General features: G+C 43.4%; 1 long non-coding RNA gene across 12 annotated transcripts in view; it reads right to left on the reverse strand.

The window, feature by feature from the left end:
- LOC102150863 (uncharacterized) overlaps nt 1-20,134 on the reverse strand; it is a 152,187-nt gene that overhangs the window by 42,558 nt on the left and 89,495 nt on the right. For 7 of the 12 annotated variants that reach the window (XR_011437606.1, XR_011437602.1, XR_011437605.1 and 4 more), the window contains one exon: nt 18,030-18,115. This is a non-coding gene — a long non-coding RNA (uncharacterized lncRNA). Of the gene's footprint in view, nt 1-13,141; nt 13,935-18,029; nt 18,116-19,488; nt 19,683-20,134 lie in introns of those variants that run through there. The other 5 variants (XR_002807067.2, XR_011437607.1, XR_002807064.2 and 2 more) reach the window with 5 other exon arrangements.

Here is a 20,134-nt window from a genome sequence, read left to right on the forward strand (position 1 = left end):
TCTCTCTGTCTTCAGGGAGAAGGTGTATTAGAGCACGAGCTCTCCCTCCTCCATTCCTTGATCAACAAAGTTTCTGCTCAACTATTTTCAACCCAGTCTGGTTCTATTGGCACAAGCGACCCCTGGCAAAAGGACCCACTTGTGGGGCACTGGTCCTTAGGGCTAGGTAACAAAAAGGGAATAAATTTGAAGTTGGAGTTTTAACTTAGTGCCTTCCCACACTGCCCAATACATGAATTGTACTAACTTCTTACATAGTGTGGGCAGAAAACACCTCCAAGTGGCCACAGAGTGCAATGAACAATGACAACTCTTCACCCAGACAGAAAAATGACCTGCTCCTCCCTCTATCCCAAAGATTAGCCAGTTCCCTACGGCAGTAACCATACCTGCCTCATTCCATGCTAAACCCCTAGAGCTTGTTCATCAAACATTGCTCGAACAAATAAGCTAAAGTACACGCTTTCCACCTGTCTTGTTACATATATTTAAATAATGATGGGTGAAAGGATCTGGGTTTAGTAGACCCAACACCGTGATAAGAGCAAAGTTTACACAATGAATCAGATATGCAAAAAAAAAAAAAGCTATTTTGTCACTATAACTGTTCACAATGTGATCTTGAGCCCCATTCCTGTTGATTATAGAAAAGAAACTTAAACTTGCAAATCAAAGATAATTCAATCTCTTCTAATTTAAAACAGACTCTTTTTGGTCTACTCCAAGTCCTCTGAGTAAATATTCACTGGATTCAAAGATCAAATTTCCTCCAGGGCTATTTCCCTTCTCCGAACGGTCCCCCTTGAATGCCTAGGGAAGCTCACATAGCCTGATGATGGTTGAGTGCTGTCCCCATGGTTCCTCCTGGCCCCTGCCGTGGTATGGCTGGTCTACTCTGTCCCTGTGTGTCCTGTATGCGTCCTCACTGAGGCATAGCAGGTCCCACCTGGTTATCTTGAGTATCATGTGGTGTGACCCCAACTGTTGCAGGCTCATTCTGACCCCAGACTCTTTCTTCTTCATCCCTCTACCCCAGCATCCAAGGACTTACATAGCCTGTACATAGTTCCTGGCTTCTCAGGACCACCACCTTGATATCTCACTCAGCCATTTTCAAACTACATCCTGAATGCCTCTCTGAGGCTCCAGCTCCACGCAAAACAAAGGGCTTCTCAAAGGGGCTGACAATTTTCCATGTTATCCCTGAGACATAAGGAATAAGCCCTGTTACACTAGGTGCTTACACACCTCTCTGGACTGTATTTTATCACCCCTTTGCCCCTCCCCTGGGGAGGGGAGCCAGGACCCTCACGTGGGATCTCAAACTTCTCCAGTTCTCTCATTCTGCTCATATCCCCTGTTTGACCCTTGCCCCTGGGAAGGCTGGTAGGGCCTTTCCCTACAGCGTAGCCTGAGTTGTCTCCTCTTCGGTTTAAAACAAAACTCTCTGTTCAGATCACCAGTTCGAATGCATTCGCCTTTCTACTCTTGATATGTAAAAGGAGCTTTTGTAATTGAAAAACCCATTTTTTCTCTCAACAAAGCCTGCCTTTCAAGACTATTGTTTCATTATAGAATTCAAGACCCTGTTTTAAACTAAAAGCTGAACACTGATTCTTTCTTTATTATTGGATTTCTGCTAACCTGCTTCTGGCTGAATATGGGGAAGGCCCCACTGGAGGAGGTGAGAAGGAGACAAGTACATTCACATATTTCAATGAGTAGAATGTCTGTTACATCAACAAATTTGACTATCCAAACCATAAACCCTTCACAATCTGCTGCCTTCTGCAACCCTTGCTGAGAGGGTAAAAGGCCAGGTGACCCTAAATCCCTTTTCAGATATGATTGGACCAGATCCCTTTCCAGCCAGCTTCTACTAGCTGGTCTGTGACTAATCAGAAGTTCTCGTGAATATGAACCAAAGACATGGAGAAGAGAGCCAGACCGTGGTAGAAGCTGGTCCCCCGAAGTCAGATAGAGTCAGGGCCAAAGTCAGCATCATGGCAAGATAAAACTACAGTTGCCCCAGAACCAAAAGGAAGTGGAGGAAGAATGGAACATATGCATCAAGAGAAGCAAAGCCCAAAGACCAGGTGGTCCTAGCAGGTGAAATGATATGGCCTGAATAACTCTTTAGTAACTTTCCAGATCCATTAAGATCTGGCTGTACTTCTTGACTTTGGTTTTCAAGAGATTCCCTCTCATATTTTCAATAAAGCTACTTGGATGAATTAATTTCCCTTACTAAGACCCCTGACTGGGACATTGGAAAAAGATATGGGTCTAGCAAGTGAGTAAATGAATGAGTGAGTCAGTGGAGAACAAGCTTCTGAAGGTGACAGAGATGATGGAACCTTTCACTTTATCAAATTATTATTTCCTGAGTCATCCCTCGAGAGCTCTAGGTTCAGACTCAAACACTCAAATTGAGTGCCTGGGAAAGCTCATATAGCCTCATGACGGCGAAGTGCTGTCCCCACAGTTCCTCCTGGCCCCTGCTGTGGAGTGGCTGGTCTACTCTGTCCCTGTGGGTTCTGCTGCTTTTTGGAAGCTCAATAAAACTCATTATTGCTTTCCTAAGAGGTAAGCACCCAGCCCTCCTGATTACCGAGGTATGTCAAAAGCTGGCTTCTTGAACATTACTAACACAACCTGTTGCTAAGACAAGGCTGAGTTTATTGCTTACCACACAAAGGGAAAACACCACCTTGCAAAGATTTGGCAGTGTTTCCCAGGGAGTAAGGTTCAGTAAGAATTTATTGAGAATTGGAACTTTGCTTTGAGGTGTGTCTTCCAAAGCAGGGAGCTTTGTTAGGATTGGGCAAGGATCATGATACAACAGTCCAGAATTGGTGGAAATAGCCAGGCAATCATTTTGAAACAAGTGATTCAAAGACTCTCAGGGAACAAACCGTTGATGCTTTCCATGGAGGAGTTGGGAAGAACCTTTTGGGAAGTTCCTGTGATGAACAATCAATCCATTTGCCTGGACAGGAGACTCCTGGAAAAATTAATGAAGGCAGAGGAATAGCACAAGGTCATGTTAACGCAGACAGGAAAGTGTGGTTCCAGTTCTTGGTGTCCAGGCTGAGTGCAAAAACAGTTTCAGTTCTCAGATAGATAAGAAGACTTTCTGAACTTTGTTCTGGATGGGCTTGAATATTTAGAAACCAAAGTGGGTCTCCTCCTGGCGAGTTAAATCACACTCTGCACCAGAAGTAGCTGTCTCCGAAAGTAAAGTACATTTGCAGCAAATAGGAGACCACGAGGAATCATTTCCAGAGTCATGGCGTCCCTGAACAAAGGGAAGCAAGGACATTCATTTCAGATGGAGAATGAATATTCAAAAGGGAGAGGTGGGTATTCGCTTGCACAGGCTCAATTGGAAAACATGCTTCCACATACACTGCAGGCTACGGTGATCAGACCTAAGCTCCTCCTGGCGAGATCTTAGCATTAAGAATAAGGCAAAGGTCATAGGTGTAGCTCTCTGGTGAGGCTTGGTCTGGTTCAGGGTGGTTGGTGATTGCATCTCCTTAACATAACAAAAGGAAAAAGAACAATTTGGAAAAATAGTTAAAATATCCAAATGCACCCTTGAGTTTCTTGGGGTAACTAATTGGTGACACTACCAGGCATCCTCGAGGAAGCATTTCAGCTTCTGAGGGTAAAACCTATGTCTACAGGGTGAAGAATAGAACAGAATGCTAAGATAACATGAGACGGGGCAAGCAAGCCTGTCTTTGAGAGTCAGGTAAGGTTTCTTAGAGGAATAAGCATCTAAGCTGAGACCTAAAGCATGAAAAACATCAGCCAGGCAAAGGAGTGTGTGTTTTGGCATGGGGCTTATGTCCCAGTGGAAGGGACAGCACGGGCCCGGAAGTAAAAGAGAGACGGTGCCCTGGAGAACTGCACGTCTTTCAGGAAGGAGGGAGAGCCACGGCTGTAGGACAGATCATGAAGAGTCTTGGAAATTATGTGTGCTAAGGAGTTTGGGCTCTTTCATGAAGGCAGTGTGGAGCCACTGAAGAATTTTAGGTAGAAAAGAAAACCATGATCCTATATATTTTTTAAAAAGATCATTCTGGTTACTGAAGTATGATTTGGGGAGAGGCATGACTACAGGCAGGGAAAACAGTTATACCATTTACAACGTTGAAGTCATACTGACTCATTTTTATGTTTTCCTCACTTCAGAATCCATAAATTCATGGAGTCATAGACCTCAAGGGTTGAAAAGAATCCTTAAATTCATCCAGAGCAATATGTACTTTCCTTGCAAATTACACTGCACACCAACAACCCAACCCTCTCTCTGACCCTAGGCTGGAGTGGGAGGAGGGAGAGGACACCGCGCGGCTGAGCAGGCACTCTGTCCCCGGGGAGGCTGAGGAGCAGAGCAGGTCTTGGGAATCAACATTCTGGTCCATCCACCCACCCAAGCCGTGATTGACTTCCCTCCACGCTGATCTGATCCAAGGAAAACACACGCCTTTCAAAACACGGAGAAATGTGTACCCAGAATGTGCTTCAACAACTCAAAAGCCAATTATGGTCCATCTAATCTAACCGAAGCTGATTTCCTCAGGTGACCGAGGGAGGTCAAATGGCCATTCCCGAGGATTTCCACAGAGCTCCGCCAGAACATGTAGTTCCCCGGGTGTCCCCAGGGCCACAGCTCAACTGCTGAGGAGTTAAGCAGTTGAATCTTTTAATTTCCCTCCCTCTCCTGATAATTATAAATATGACACAGCAGTGAACTACAGCAAACTCCCCTAGAGGTGAGAGTTCAGTATTCATTCACAAAGGAAACAAAAAGAAATCCCCCATATCTTGCTTTCCCACATGTGCATGATTTTCACTGATGCCTATCCGAAAAAGACAAAGAGGCATTATTTGCTGATGAAAAAAATCTACATAACCACACTCATCTATTTATATAGAGAGATTTTGCTCCCATGCAGTCTGTGCCAGTTCTGGTAGAATCGCCTTTTTGTGAGCTCTCGGCTCATGGAGAAGCTGTGAGTGCCCTCTAGAGGAATTTTGTCTCTATTGCATCTACACAAGGGTGAACCACGAACATCAAAGCTGCTCTTGTCCGGGCTGAATTCTGGAGAGCATCAATTTCTCAGGATTTGTATGCAAAGTTTAGGTCCATTTTCGGTTTCTTTTTTCATGCATGTGATTTTTAAGTCAGAGCCAAAGCCAGTGTTGTGATCCGAGCAAGAGCTGGGCAGGCTGAAGTTAAGTGAGCATTATCAACCATTGAGAAGATGCTTCTCTCTGTGCTGGGGCGACCCCCGCAGACGACAGCTGAGCCCCTGCGGAGGAATTCAACCAGGAAAAGATCTCGCAAATCCACGGTGTGCACTGTCCTCACTTCCGTGCTGGCAAGAACCACTATTGCCCGAAGGTGAATCTCTGCAACCCTACAAGACTGCCTGGTGCCTCATCCCCCTTATTCTGAGGCTGCACAAACCACAGCAGAGGACCCATCAATACCATTTAGGCCACTAGCAATCCGCATGACTCTGGGCAAGTCATGGAACTTAAAGACTGAGAAAATCCTGGAAATATTGCATCAGCAGCTATGGGGTCGGGAGGCATAAACCAATAAAATCTTGATATAAATACCCTTTGAACTCTTTCTTCTTCTTGAATATGATGTTGAGGATTGAGAACTACTGAGTGACACCAAAGTGTGAAAATTCACTTCAAATAGATGAATAATTCATATGTGAGAAGTCTTAATGTGTGGTGTGACTGGAAACTACGTGTTATCTTAAAATTGTCATCATCAAAAAAATATTTTTTACTTACAGAGAGTGCCCTTTTTGTGTAGCACACTGAAAATATTTGAAGCGAGATCCCTGGTGATTCGCCTTAATAAAATAGTAAGTAAACTCTCGTTAAATTGAATGGGAATGATCTGGAGGAAATGAACCTAGAATTGACTGGGTTTGAAATGTGCAATATTTAAAAAATAATAATGTTAGGCATCTAGGTAATTCAGAAACAGCACTTGCTTCAGATTATGTCAAATCCTGGATTTGGCAATGCTGCTTCCGCTTGGTGTAGTGAACTGAGTGGTTTGGGGGCCCAGAAAAATCTGGGTTAGGTGCTGCTTGAGGGTACAGATCCCAGTCCACAAACGTGAAATAGGAACTTTTTAAAGTTTCCTGGGTTTAGCTTAATTTCTGTAATGAAGCCCCATTCCAGCAGGGGGCACAAACGTGATCTAAGCCATCCATGGTTCCTCCAAGTTTCTCCAAGTTGGCACCTAACGGGGAGGAAGAGGAGAGCATGTGATGTCACAGCATAGCAGGTTGTGGTCTTGATCATTACATCTGCCCTCCGGCACAGCCTCTGAAACCTCCCCTTCCCATCCGGGTTTCAGTTGCTTCATTCTACACAGTCACTGTGGAACATCCTCATACTCCCCAAGGCTCCTCCCTTCTGGTCTGGTCTTCCCTTGTGCAGCCTTTCTTGAGCATGGGAAACCAGTCTGCTGCTGGGGAATTTGATGAGGCTGCCCCAGGCCCAGCAAGGCACACCACAGCCATGCTCCCCAGGGTCCCCCCCGCGCCTGGAAAAGGGATCACAGATTACTCTGTACTTGGACCCCATCCCCCAAAACTAGCTGGGCTCTTGTTTTCCCCTGCTCCTCACCCCCGGCCCACCGGGAGGATGAGGCATAAGGTCCTTCCTTTCTCAGGCACCCTGAGTGTCTCTCACTTTCAAGCCTTCTCCAACTCTCCCCAGCACAGCGGTGATGGTTAATTTTATGTGTCAACTTGACTGGGCTAAGGGATGGCCAGAGAGCTTGTAGAATACTATCTTTGGGTATGTCTGTGAGAGTGTCTCTGGAAAAGATTAGCATTTCAATCAGTAGACCGAGTAAAGAAGATGGCCTCACCAATGGGGGTGACATCATCTAATCCCTTGAGGTCCTGAACAGAAGACAAAGGCAGAGGAAGAGTGAATTCGCTCTCTGCTTGAGCTGAGACATCCACCTGCTGCCCTGGGACATCTGTGCTCTTGGTTCTTAGGCATTCGAACTCCGAATGGGACTTACACCATTGGCTCCATTGGTTTTTCAGGCCTCCGGGCTTGGACTGGAACCACACCACCAGCCACAATGGGGCTCCAGCCTGCAGACTGCAGATCATGGGACCTCTCAGCCTCCATAATCACACAGACCAATTCCTATAATAAATCTCTTTCTATATTTCTCTATATATCCTGTTGGTTCTGTTTCTCTGGAGAACCCTAATCCACTAACTCAGAGAATCTCTATTTAGCCTGGAAGGACTGGAGCAAGGGCTTTACCTCGCCCTGTCATCAAGTTTTTCTATGCTCTGAGACCCCTGTACAGTTCCTGCAACCCCCCTTTCCCGAGGTCATGCATGTCCACGATGCCAGGGGATCTAAATGCTGCAGGCATTGGTGGAAGGGTCAAAAGTAATCAGAAATATTGAGGGGAAAAAGAGCATGTGCTGCTGTAAAACTTACTGTGGAACAGAGGCAGGCTCCTTATTCTCTCTGAGCCTCGGTTTCTTCATCAAGCAAAAGGGAAAATGGTATCTCTCATATGGGGTCATGAGAAGAGTAGCTCAGTGCCTTACACACTACCCCCGCTCCAGCCCCCCAACCTCTGCTCATTCTGTTAGCACTTTTGGAGAGCAAAGAGAGTAGAGGTCAGAGTGCCCAGAACAACCACTCTCTGATAAAGAGAAAAGGCAGGAGGAAAAGGATATAGACATGCCCAGAGGACCACATGGCTGGCAGAGGAACCTTGAGAAATGGAACAGGGGGAGAAACAGGACCCTGGTACACCACTGGGAAAAAGCCAGAACAAAGGTGAAGAAGGACCAGGTCTAACAGGAGCTATTCCAGCCACACATACGACATTCGTCATCTCAGGAAGAGGGCTCCAGAGGCCCGCTTAGCCAGACCCCTCCATCCGGATAAGGCATCAGCAGCTACAGGGGCAGGGTTAGAAGACACATCATGGCCCAGTAGCATTACACACCTAGTTCTGAAGTCTTACTTCTGCCACCTGCTTGGTAAAGTCCTGAGATGGGGTTCCTCTGGTCCAATTGAGCACCTTCATGAAACTCTGCCAGGCATTTCCCTACCCAAACTTGTCTCATTTTAAAATGACGCTTCTTTGATTTCATACATCTTTAGCAACACTATCTCATCCAGCCAATTAGAAGATAATTAAAGAATTTCCCACGGCTCTAGTTCCTTGATGTCAGAAAGCCATTTGCTGCTCTCTGACCTATCTATTAGCCTTTTATTTCCATTTAGCCTATTTGTACACAACACTCTACTGCTCCAGACTCTCAAACTACTGATTTTTATGCTCCTTCCTTAGCACTTAATGCAGTTCATAAATTTCACTCTAAAAGTTTAGGCATAAGTCACACTAAAAGCCCAAGTTGCTGAAGAAACCAGCAGCAAATCAAGCTTGGAATATCGAGCCACTAGCATCAATTCTACATCTACACACTTCCAATCAAGAGGGCTTTTTTCCCTGTTATTTAAATGTAATTTAAACTTTTCTCACAGCTTTCTGTGGCTTTATATCAAGCCCCAAACAAACAAAAAAAGGAAATTCAAAATGTTCACTCATTTGGTTTTTTAATTTTTATTGTTATTCAACACTGAACTTTCCAAGGTATATGCATAAAAATCACCTCAGGGGGCTAGGCCAGTGGTGTAATGGTTAAGTTCTCATGCTCTGCTTTGGAGGCCCAGGGTTTGCAGGTTCAGATCCCAAGCACAGACCTACACACTGCTCATCAAGTCATGCTGTGGCAGCGTCCCACGTACAAAATAGAGGAAGATTGGCACAGACGTTGGCTCCGGGACAATCTGCCTCAAGCAAAAAGAGGAGGATTGGCAACAGATGTCAGCTCAGGGTCAATCCTCTTCACCAAAAAAACCACCTTAGTATAGAAACAACAAATGAAAAAAGACGCCCCTGAGAAACCGTTACTCACTCCTGGCCAAGGTGAAAGGTTGTAAGTTCAAAGTATTCTGGAAGGGAAAAACATTATATATATATACACATATATATATCTGACAGCCTGTGTACGATTGAAGTTGTTGTCAACAGCATTTGAGATGACATGTGGCAGACAAAAGGCAAAGCCGTGTTTTATCACCAGTGCCTCTGGATAAGATGGCAAACCCCTTGCTGATGTGGGCCTAGACGTTGACCTTAACCAAGTAGCCCCAATTACATTCCATGGTGGTAACTTGGTCACATCTTTTGAAAACAGATGAACGAGTTTCAGGGAGCTATTCTATGTGAAGATATTTTTCTTTATTGGTAAATAAATATTCCACCTGCGAGATGCAGAGCATTCAAATGAAATGTCAGTGGTCATTCTGTGTCTTCTTTAAAACGCAGAGAATTTCTCTTAGACAACATAATAATAATAATAATCGGCACTTTTCATCCTCAAAGCAATTTTTGCACATTAACTAATCAATCTGTCCAACGTCTGTGTGAGGTGGATGAATAAGGATCATTATTTCCATTGGGAAGAGAGAAATGACAGAAAAATTTGAGTGGCTGAGGCTCAGCTCAGGTCAAGAAAATCCTCGACTAAGAGTCAGGAGACTCCACTTCAAGACTGACCTGGCTCTGGGACTTTAGGCAAGAGAACAGAGGCTGCACAATCAGTGAGGATGATATTGCAATATTCCAAGTGAGACTTCTCTGCATGTGATGGGGACAGTGGTAGGAATTAGAAAGAGAAGCCAGAATGCTACGGGAGACCATCAGACCCTACCGGGGAAATAGTCATTTAATTTATTAACTCATTCATTGACTCATTCACTCAGCACCTCGCTGAAGATGTGTGGGCTGAACAACAGAATTTATCCATTTACCATGTATTGGGTGTCTGCCAGGAACTGTGTTAGGATTGGGAGATACTAAATGAAAAAGACACAACGCCTGATCTTAATTTCCTAATCTCTGACATTGAGATAAAAAGAGCTGCCCTCTCTATCACAGAGATCACTAACTCCTATCAATTCCGCCTCTGGGGCCTCTCTGCAGTCCATCCCATCCTCTTTATTATCATCACTGCAATTGCCCTTGCTCTGGTCCTCATCTTCTATGGCTACAAGGTCTCTGTCCCCAGCTCCTGTTTCTGATTTGTTTCTAGAGTATTTTTCTAAACTTCAAATATGATACTAATACTCTCTTGCTTAAAGTCCTTCAGTTATAGTCCATGTCTTCCAGAATAAATTCCAGACAAGGCCCTTCCCATTCAGGCTGATGCCTCCCTCTCCAGTCTCATCTTTCTTGCCTCTTTCACTTCAGCAAAACGTAAATATTTTCAATTCCCTGAACACTATATGATGGGATATTTTTTGCCTAACTTGGCACATGTCTTTCTCTCTGCCTAAAACGCCCTCCACTCAACCTCTCCACCTGGCCCGTCTGCTGAACTATCATCCTGTAGCTCTTCCTTGGTCCTGCTTCCCTGTTCGGCCTTCCCTGATCTTCCCAGGCAGAGTTCATCACTCTCTTCTGTAATCATGTTACCTTATACCTACCCCTCTTGAAATTTCGGGTATCCTGTGTTATCTGAGGACTCATAATATGAACATTTGCTGTAATGACTTGCAAAAATTTTCACCCAACAGTCTCTATCCAAATCACAAACTTATCACAATAAGTCTGCATATTTAGGTTGCATGCAAATACAGGCAAGAGGGAGTAGGGTGCCCCGTGGTCATAATGTTAGCTGTTCTCCCAAAAGGACCTTACTGCGAGCTTCCATTGTTCTGTACTGTGCATAACTGCTCTCATATATCCCAGAAGCTTAAGTGAAAGATGTATCAGAGAAAGTAGATAAATGTAAGATGCCTGAAAAAGTCCATACTTTAGAAGGAACAAAGTGTACTGAGAGAGGAAAACACACAAAGGACCCAAATTTGGCTATGCACACATCTCCATCTACTGTGCATACTGTTTTTTCTATGCTTGAGAAAATGAAGAAAAATTTTGAAAGCGTTGTTGGTTCTGGAAAGCTTCTCTGGACATGGCATGATATCTTTTAAATCTAGAGAAATACCATGTTCAGTGGACCAACAGCTGCAATCAGAATGGGATACACTGAGGGTATGTTCTTACAGAAGGGTATGGTCTATATAGAGAAGTAAAATATGACTCATAGCCAGTGCTTTTCATATCATTGTATGCTGCACAAAACCATAAGGTGTTCATCAAGTGCTAAAACACTAGATGATTGCTGTTTAAAATATTTCATATTAAGCCAGATATCTTTAGTGGATAATGGTACAAGTATGTACAAGTGTTTTGAGAGATTCTTGAAAAACTGGTTGGAGTTTTTGGATGGGATGGGGACACATTACTTTCTTTCCAATTTGAAACAATACAGTGTATGTTCCCCTATCTGAAAATATGGACTCCAACACGTTTTTTTAAAGATTAAATTTGAATGATGAGGATGCCTACATTTGCCAGCATGGCTGTTTTCCCTTCTTCCCTACAAGACTGTGAGCTCCTGAGCCAGGGACTTGTGTTTTGTTCATCTATGTATCTCCTGATGTAAACACAGTGCCCAGCACTCAGCAAATGTATATTGAATGGATAGACAGATGGACCGAAGGATGGAGGAACAGACAGGCAAATGGACGTTCCAATTGCAATATTACTAGGTGTCCATTCCCCTGGAATACACTCTCAACTTCATTCTGCTCTCATGCATAGCTAAGAATATGACTTTTCTGTGGCCCCCATGACATGACAGGGATGGAAAAAAAAGAAGGAAGACCTGGAAGGCTATTTTGAGAGTGCCAAACATTAAATAAATGCAAGTGACTTAACAATTGTGTATGACTGAATAGAAATAGAAGCCGAATCCCAGAGCCTATCATATTCACCCTTGCCCCTGGTTTTTGCACTTGATCCAGTATAGAGTGATGTAGAAATTTCCAGAACTGCACCCTCCTCCTTCCAGAATTAAAATCAACATAGTTCCATTCCAACAGGTGCCCTCATTAGGAGAATTCCTCTTTGCATTATCAACTTCCCAATAGGGGATCATCTTTGCTCTCTGCTCAGGATTGTCTCTGTAGCCATCTATAGGTTGTGAGCTCTGTTAATCATGCCTATAAAACAATAACCACTAAGCCATAGGCCACACTGCATTCTCCATCAATTGAGTATTTATAAACAAAAATAACAAGATCCTCCAAGGGTTCCGTAGCCTTATTTATAAGTAACCCTTATGACCTATTATACGAGCTAAGAATCCAGGCATTGGCTACCAAGAATCAATACGTACTCAAATTGCTCCATCAATATGCACATTCTTTTATTCTCAAGGTTATCTTGGATCCTTCAGGGCAGACATTCATTTTCTCCATGAGAGTCATGACCTTTAGGTTAGGTTAAGAAACCTCTCATACAAGGACATCAGCTTGTTTGTTCACAATCCCAGGAAGCAAACAGACCTCACCGGTAAGGGAAGTGAGAGCATGTGGCAGGATCTCCACTTGCTTCTCTTGTCTATCCAGGGAATTTGTCTTCGTAAACACACCTTCTCCAGGATTTCCCCAACTGGACATCAAGGTCACCAATCACACAGGTAAGGTAAGGTTAACCATCTTAACCTATTTTGTATTGAGGATCTTGGCACTTAAGTACATAATAAATGTTTATTGAATGAATAAAATATGCTATGTGGAAAGAGAGCCTGGGTTCAAAAATGAACCTCTGCTGCTTACTAAATGCATGTTACTTAACTTCTTGCAGAAGTTTCTGCTTTTGGGTTCCTGCTCTGGTAAGCTGTGATTCTCTGTATCCGCCTGTCTATCTCTCCAATTTTGAGGACAGCGGTGGTTGGCCCTGTGACCTCACTTCTCTGACAGATCTAAGAGTTGTCAATTTCCAGTTTATTTAGCTTTTTACTTGTTGTTAGGATGGAATGAGGACTTCTAAGCACCTTGCATGCCAAATCAGAAACCGGAAGTTGCAGGAATAATTGTTACTTTGTTATGTCTGGACAGGTAAGAAACATCCCATTACTTTATATTTACTTTAAAAGTTAAATTATTCAGAAAATGAAAAATACAGTCTTAGTACTTACTATATGTAAGGCATTATTTTATAAGCATAAACTCATTTTCTTTTCAAAGCAACCTTCAAAGGCAGGATTTTTTTAATCATCTTTTTTATCATTTTTTTTTTTTTATCATTTCTAAGTGGAGAAACTGAGGTTGAAAAATTAAGCAAGAGAACACAGGATTCTGGCTCCAGAAACTATGCAGGCAGCCCTTTTAAATTCAACTTAATTTAATTTGATCTAAGCCCTCATCCTGCTAAACTGGAGGTTCTTACTGCTTGGGTCTTGGGAAGTCACATTCGGAGGAGGCCACGGATCGGGGTTGGGGTGGGGAGGGCACGTCTGGGCGCCAGCCAGCACTGACCCTGCAGATGAGCTCCCTGTCCAAGTCTACTCAGTCCCTGAAGAGGAGCAGCTCTGTGCATGTGCGTCCCTGAGTGGGCCTGGTTTGTTAAGGACTCTCAGTAGTAGTACAAACATGAAATTATTGCGTTCTTCCATCACTGCTTCCAACTGTCCTGAGTCAAATCTCCTTCCTGGTTCCTCAATGACATCTTGGGCAGATTTTATAACTTCCAATGCCTTTTGATTATTAAAAGTCCAGTCCAATTTCAAGCTTCTCTCAAAGGTATCTCATTTCTTGCCCTTTCTTCCAGGGCAGGCTGGGGGAGAGCATCAGGGTACTGGCTTGGTGTTCCTCTGAAACATTTCCAGCCACTCCTCCTACAGGCTGGCTTCTCTGGTGGGAGTGGCACCACAGCGGAGAGGGCTCCGACCTCATCCTGATTTGGTCTGGTTTTATGTGGTAGTCTCCTGTGTAGATGATAAAAGTGACTTTCTTGGGGTGAGGTTCAGCTTCACCCCAGCTACCCTGTCTCTAAGGACCATCTCAAAGAGGGAGTCATGACTCCTGGCCCCACCAGGAATCCCTGCCTTCAGTCACTTCTCTGAGTAAGGCATCCTGGCTGGACCCAGCAGCTACCAGGGCCACTCTGTGCCTCAGGCTCCTCCTCCAACTTCCTGCTCCTTCCTGGGAACCCTGGGAAACACTGTGGTCCTGTTCCATTTCCTCCATATCCTCCAGGGGCCTCTGGGAATTGAGTGAGTTTGCCTTCATCCTTTCCTCCCCAGGTATACTCACTACTCTTCTGACTTCTTGAAGAGAAGTGGCCCTAATTTCTATAGTTGAGTACAACCCTCACCCTTGTTCCCCCAAAGATCCCCTCAACATACCCCATTCTGACCAGCTCCAGGGTGAGCAATGACAACTCAGCTGGGCAGCGAGATGCCTTTCTCCTCTTATTGCAAACATCCGCAATCTCTACAAGAGTCTCTCAAAGCTGCCTTCACTCTAATTAGACTTGGGAGTAGGTGAAGAATGCACCCCTCTTCCCTCCCCCACAGAAAAGAGTGGAAATCTTCTCATCACCAACACCACACTCTACAGACTGAAGAACCTGGCCACTCTTTCTGTCACCAGGCAGTGCTCTCTTCTGGGGAGGGTAGTTAGTGGTTGACTGTGTTGGAGCTGGTGCTGTGGCTGCTGCATAAACCCAGAGAAGGGGTGGCTGGCAACCAGGCTGTTGTGAACTTTTTTAGCTATAATTAATTCCTCTTGTTTTCAGCTCTCATCCAATTATAGGACAAAAGGAAAAGTCCCTCTGGACCTCCTCAAAGAGTCTGGCAGCACTGCTTCTCTCTGCCTACTTTGTAAGGGATGTCAGAGTTGCTCTGCTTGCCTGTGGCACTGTTATCCCCAAGTCCACTGAGGGCATGTCTTTCCCAGAAGGGAGGAGTAGAGAGGGAGGCACACAGGATGTGTCTCCTCTTCTTTTTTGCTGAGGCAAAGGGGAAGAAAGGGAATAGGAATTGAGAGTTTTGTACCACCACTTTTAGACACTTTTCCACATTTCCTCTTCCCGATAATTCTATGCATGCTAGATGCAGGTGAAGCAACTGAAGCTGATAACTTGCCCCTGTCTGAAACCTTTGTCTTTCTAGCACAAGCTGGCTTGCTGTGAGGGTAAACCCAGCAGGCGGCGAGGGCCAGGGAGAGCCAGGGAGGATGGGACTTGATCATAGGATGTTTCTTACATGTTGTTATTAAACTTCAGTGTTGATGATAAACATGTTATGCCTGTGTATCTTATCTCCCTAAATTATAATTTCTCTGAAATCAGGAACATATTGATATTTTTGCCTCCCCTGGCATTTAGAGCAGTACCTTATGAACTTATGTGAAAGCTTTACAATATTTGTTGAATTAAGAAATGAAGGAATAGTAAAAAAAAAAAAAAAAAAAATAGGGGCTGGCCCAGTGGTATAGTGGTTAAGTTTGCACACTCTGCTTCGGCAGCCCAGGGTTCACCAGTCCAGATCCTGGGCACCAACCTATGCACTGCTTATCAAGTCATGCTGTGGCAGACGGCCCACATATAAAGTAGAGGAAGATGGAAACGGATGTTAGCTCAGGGCCAGTCTTCCTCAGCAAAAAGAGGAGGATTGGTGGTGGATGTTAGCTCAGGGCTAATCTTCCTCAAAAGAAATATTATATATATATACGGTGTACAAATATCCTGACTCTGTGACCTTTTCTCAATAATGGCACAATGTGAGTAGTAAGTATTCAAGAAACTTTTGTGGAATTGGATAAATTGCATAGAGTCTTGTGTGTGTAGCAGGTTTGTGTCAACAACAAGAGTCCCTGAGGACACGGGTACAAATTTCACTGAGAAATAGAATTTGAAGATCAGGACATGGGAACAAACCTGGTGAAGTTTTATAGAAATAAAATCAAATACTATTTGCAAATCTCCAGGCCAGCCTGCTTCTTTCCAACGTTTTCAATTGAAACTATTTGTTTTACATTAGCAAACCAAGTTATGATTTTTGAAGCAAGTGTTCAAGTCTGACTGCAACTCAAGCATTTCAGATTTTTTTAGTCACTTGTGGAGGATGACCATAAAATAATGACACTGATATTTGTGTATCGTTCTACAGCTGCACATCGTATTTTGAAAGGTGTTTTTTTTAAACTTGAAGCAATAGCAAGGGATCAATATTCAATCAGTTTGTGCAGAATATGATGATGGATTTGAGATCACTGGGGTCTGGAATAGTTTGATGCCGAAAAGGTCAATAAATCTTATTCACTCATTCAATAAACATCTACTGCATATTTACTGGGCACTAGGTATCAAAATATAAAGATAAAAGATGTAGTGGTCTTTTATCTTTTAAATACAATTTTAAATACAAATATCAATTAAATACAATTCCTCTCTTCAAGATGCCACAGAGTTTCCGGGAACTCTGATGAGTAGGCAGCCAGTTTCAACACAGAGGGTTAGGTGTTATGGTGGAGGCAGGCAGGGCTGTCATAGGACAATGCAGGGTGGGACTTAATCCAGACTCTGGGGGTGTCAGGAGAGGTTTCCCTGAAGAGGTGACAGATGAGGAGGTTTGAAGGATGAAGCCAGATGGAGAGGGGGAGAAAGTGGACCCCAGGTAGAGGAGAAAGACACATGAAAGACCAGTGCACAGTGTGATGACAAGCTTTTTCCCCTGGAATCCAAGCAGAGCAGTGGGGAAAGTGGCATCTGTGGCTTATTATCATGAGCAGAAGTCTGGATCTGAGGGAATCAATTCCTGGCAATTTTTTTTAAACAGTATGTAGCTATAATATACATATTAAAAAGTCTAGTTTTAAACTGTGAGCAAGACAGGTGCACAGACCATGTGTAATCACGGGAACCCTGAAAACAAGAGTGATAGATGTCCCCAGAGTTTTCTGTTTCTGTTACTCCCAACACCCAGGGAAGTGCCACTGCCACCATCACAGGGTCACTAGCTCCCAGGGAAGATCACCCATGGCCCTGGACCTGGTGTCAGCCCTGGGCACCCTGGGCGGGCGGCTCCTCCCTGGCCTCAGCCCTCCTGTGCCCGTGCATATGTCTGTACTTGTCCAGGAAGGTAAAGCCTGAGACCAAGTGGTCTTGTGTCATCTTTCTCAGTGCCCAGTCTCCGGGATGGCTGTGAGGAGAGCAGTCCACGAAGTCCATAAAAACGCACCCAATCTTGACCACCAGAGATCCTGTAATAGTGCCCAGTGAGGAGACAAAGGTAGTCCCAGGCTTGGGAGGCAAACTCAGTCATAGGTTTGCTCATAAGGGGAAAGTGAAAGGCACTGTTTGACCTCAGTCCCCAAGATTGCAGAGAACTCAGGCTCCATCTGTGCTGAATGGATCTGGAAGTTGGTGAGTGAGCAGAGTCTCTGGGCAGGAGGGTGGCCACTTTCTAAAGCCCAGGCTGTGCATTTAGGATGGATAAGGACCCCAGTTAGGGACTGGAGGAATGAGTAGTAGGATCCAGCCCTGATAGGAAGAGAACTGGCAGGTCTGGGCCAAAGGGTCCAGGGCATGACAGCAGTGCCAGGGGAGTGATATTTTAGGATGAGAGCCCTCCTGACAATTCCCTCCTCTTGCTTGAATCTGCGTCTGCATAGACTGCATCTACGTCTGTGACCTTGATGCATTGAGGTCATAAATACAATCCCTGGTGACAGGCTGCCTCCATCTCCAAGTTGCCATATAAGCTCTGATTTCCCTTTATTGATAAGTTACAAACTAAAAGAACTTGAAGGATGCCTTTTATGGCACCATTTGTGCAAATCAGTGTCCACATTAGGTGCCAATCCACTAGTAAAGTTCTCTTGGCCAAAGAGCAGGTCTGGGAAAGGGAGCTAGTCTTAGAGCAGTTGGTGCCATTCACAGGCAGCTATCCTAATGCTATGAAACCCAAACACTGACACTCAGCCCCAAGTCTGGAACATATGAATAAACTGGTCTACCTAAAATCAGAAGGTCACTTGATCCCTCTCCATCCCCACCCCCCACCGTGCTGACTCACCTAGTGTCAGAACATGAAAGTCCAGGGCCAGGAGTAGAACTGCAATATGAATACATCCTGTAGCATGCAGCACTAGTAGATTGTGGCTAATGGAAGAAAAAACATGATTTAAAATATAGCTAGTCTGTGGAGGATTCTTCCGATTATCAGACATGTACAATTTAAGAGGATGATTCAGTTCTGAACAATGCCTAATTGAAACAGGAATTCCATCCTGTTAGACATAGGCTCAATAATGCAGCACACACAATTATAAACATATCACACATTATTTCAATTTTTTGATGGGAATCTCATGAAATTGAATTTATAGAATTCTAGTGTTTATAGGACACAAACCTTAGCAGCACAATAAGCGGTGAGTATATCTGTGTGTGAGGTCACTTGTTTTACGCATCCCAGTGTATATCGGATCATGCCTTACCATATCCGAAACATCTTGTCCCCATGACGTCTGGAGTTCCAGATGAAATGGCATGCAAATTTGCCACCAACACAGCAAAATGGCTTGGAAAACAGTACTCCAATGACAACACTCATAAGTCACTACATATAATATGAGTAATTTGATTACACAATTATGTAGCTCAAGACAACACAAAAGCCTCTAAAAAATGCACTTGTATTCCTTTTTGTATGCCTTAATTTCAGATTCATTTTGTATATTTTTGCAGATTATTGATTAAACACGATGAAATAAAACATTCTCGTGGAAGGCAAAAACATAATACAAAAAAAAAGGGTTGTTTGTAATTGTTGATCCTTTTAAGTATTATAACTTGTAGTGATTTATTTTCTCCTAAATATTCTCTTTCATGCCTAATTTTATACATATGATTTTGTAATTTTTTTTAAAGAGGGCTCCCAAAATTGTATAAGCTTCAGATTCCACAAAACTGGGTCTGCTCCTACTACCTAATTATTGTGATGCTAACTTGCCATGCCCAATTTGCTTGCTCATGTCTATAAATATTTAAAAGCACTTACTATGTGCCAAGCACCGTGTAAAGTGCTTGGAAATGTTAATTTGCTTTTCAGGGCTAGTCTTTTGTAGAAAACTATCAGAATATTTTCCTGATACATCTGAGAAACAATGCAAACATCTAGAATTCAGTACATCAGAAATATTTTTAAAATTTGTGGATGCCTCAGAAACACTTTTAACTATAAGAAGATATAAAGTGGAACTATATGGAGTTTGTGGTTTCCTCAAAAGTGGAATTTTTCTAGGTTATATATGTTAAATCCACTTTTTTGCAATCAGTTTTAATTTGGTTGATCGTGTGTAAAGGCCTAAGTTTTCTTGAAAACTAGATGAACAGAATCCTGGGGTTGTGCATAGTTAAATATTACATTTTCTAAAAGAAGCACAACCAATTCCCTGGCATAACCTGTGTTACTCACTCAAATCTAACTTCCATGCAAAAGAAATTTTAATTAATAGTTCGACTGTACTTACACAGCATCCAGTAGTGTTTTATAGTGGCAATACCGTTAGATACCTCTTCTTCATAAAATTTATGTTTCTTTTTTACTCAGTCAACCCAGCTTTCACACAATAATATTTTTATCTCCATCTCTGTGGATTTGCTGGACCGTTAGCTGTGTGATTCATCTTGCTCACTAGTGTATCCATCATGCCAGGAATGGTGCCTGGCACAGAGTACACACTCAATAAATATTTGTTGAACCAATGAATGCACCATTTCATAAATTTCTATTCAGGAAATAGGAGTGTTTTCCACCCTCCAAGCCAGAAACCTTTGGGTTGTTCCAAAACACTAACTACCAGATCTTTTAGACTATGTGTTTCTTTTCTTCATGCCTAATATCAGATTTATAAGCATTATCCCAACACGGGGTGCCTACATAATGTATGTGCATTATAATGTTGTTTTACTCTCTGTCAATGTTCAATTCGGAAATGATAGCCTTACAGTTTTGTAATCATCCAGCCAATTTGTCCCTCCAAATTTGTGAATTTCAGCAGGCCTCATAATGCAGTATGATAAGTTCTGATTGTGAAATTCCAGCCATACAAAGAATGATGGAAGCGATCAATTGCTTTAACAATGCCTAATAGCTCTTTCCTGGTGCTCAGTAGT

This window comes from Equus caballus, chromosome 3, assembly GCF_041296265.1.
Source record: "Equus caballus isolate H_3958 breed thoroughbred chromosome 3, TB-T2T, whole genome shotgun sequence".
NCBI lineage: Eukaryota > Metazoa > Chordata > Mammalia > Perissodactyla > Equidae > Equus > Equus caballus.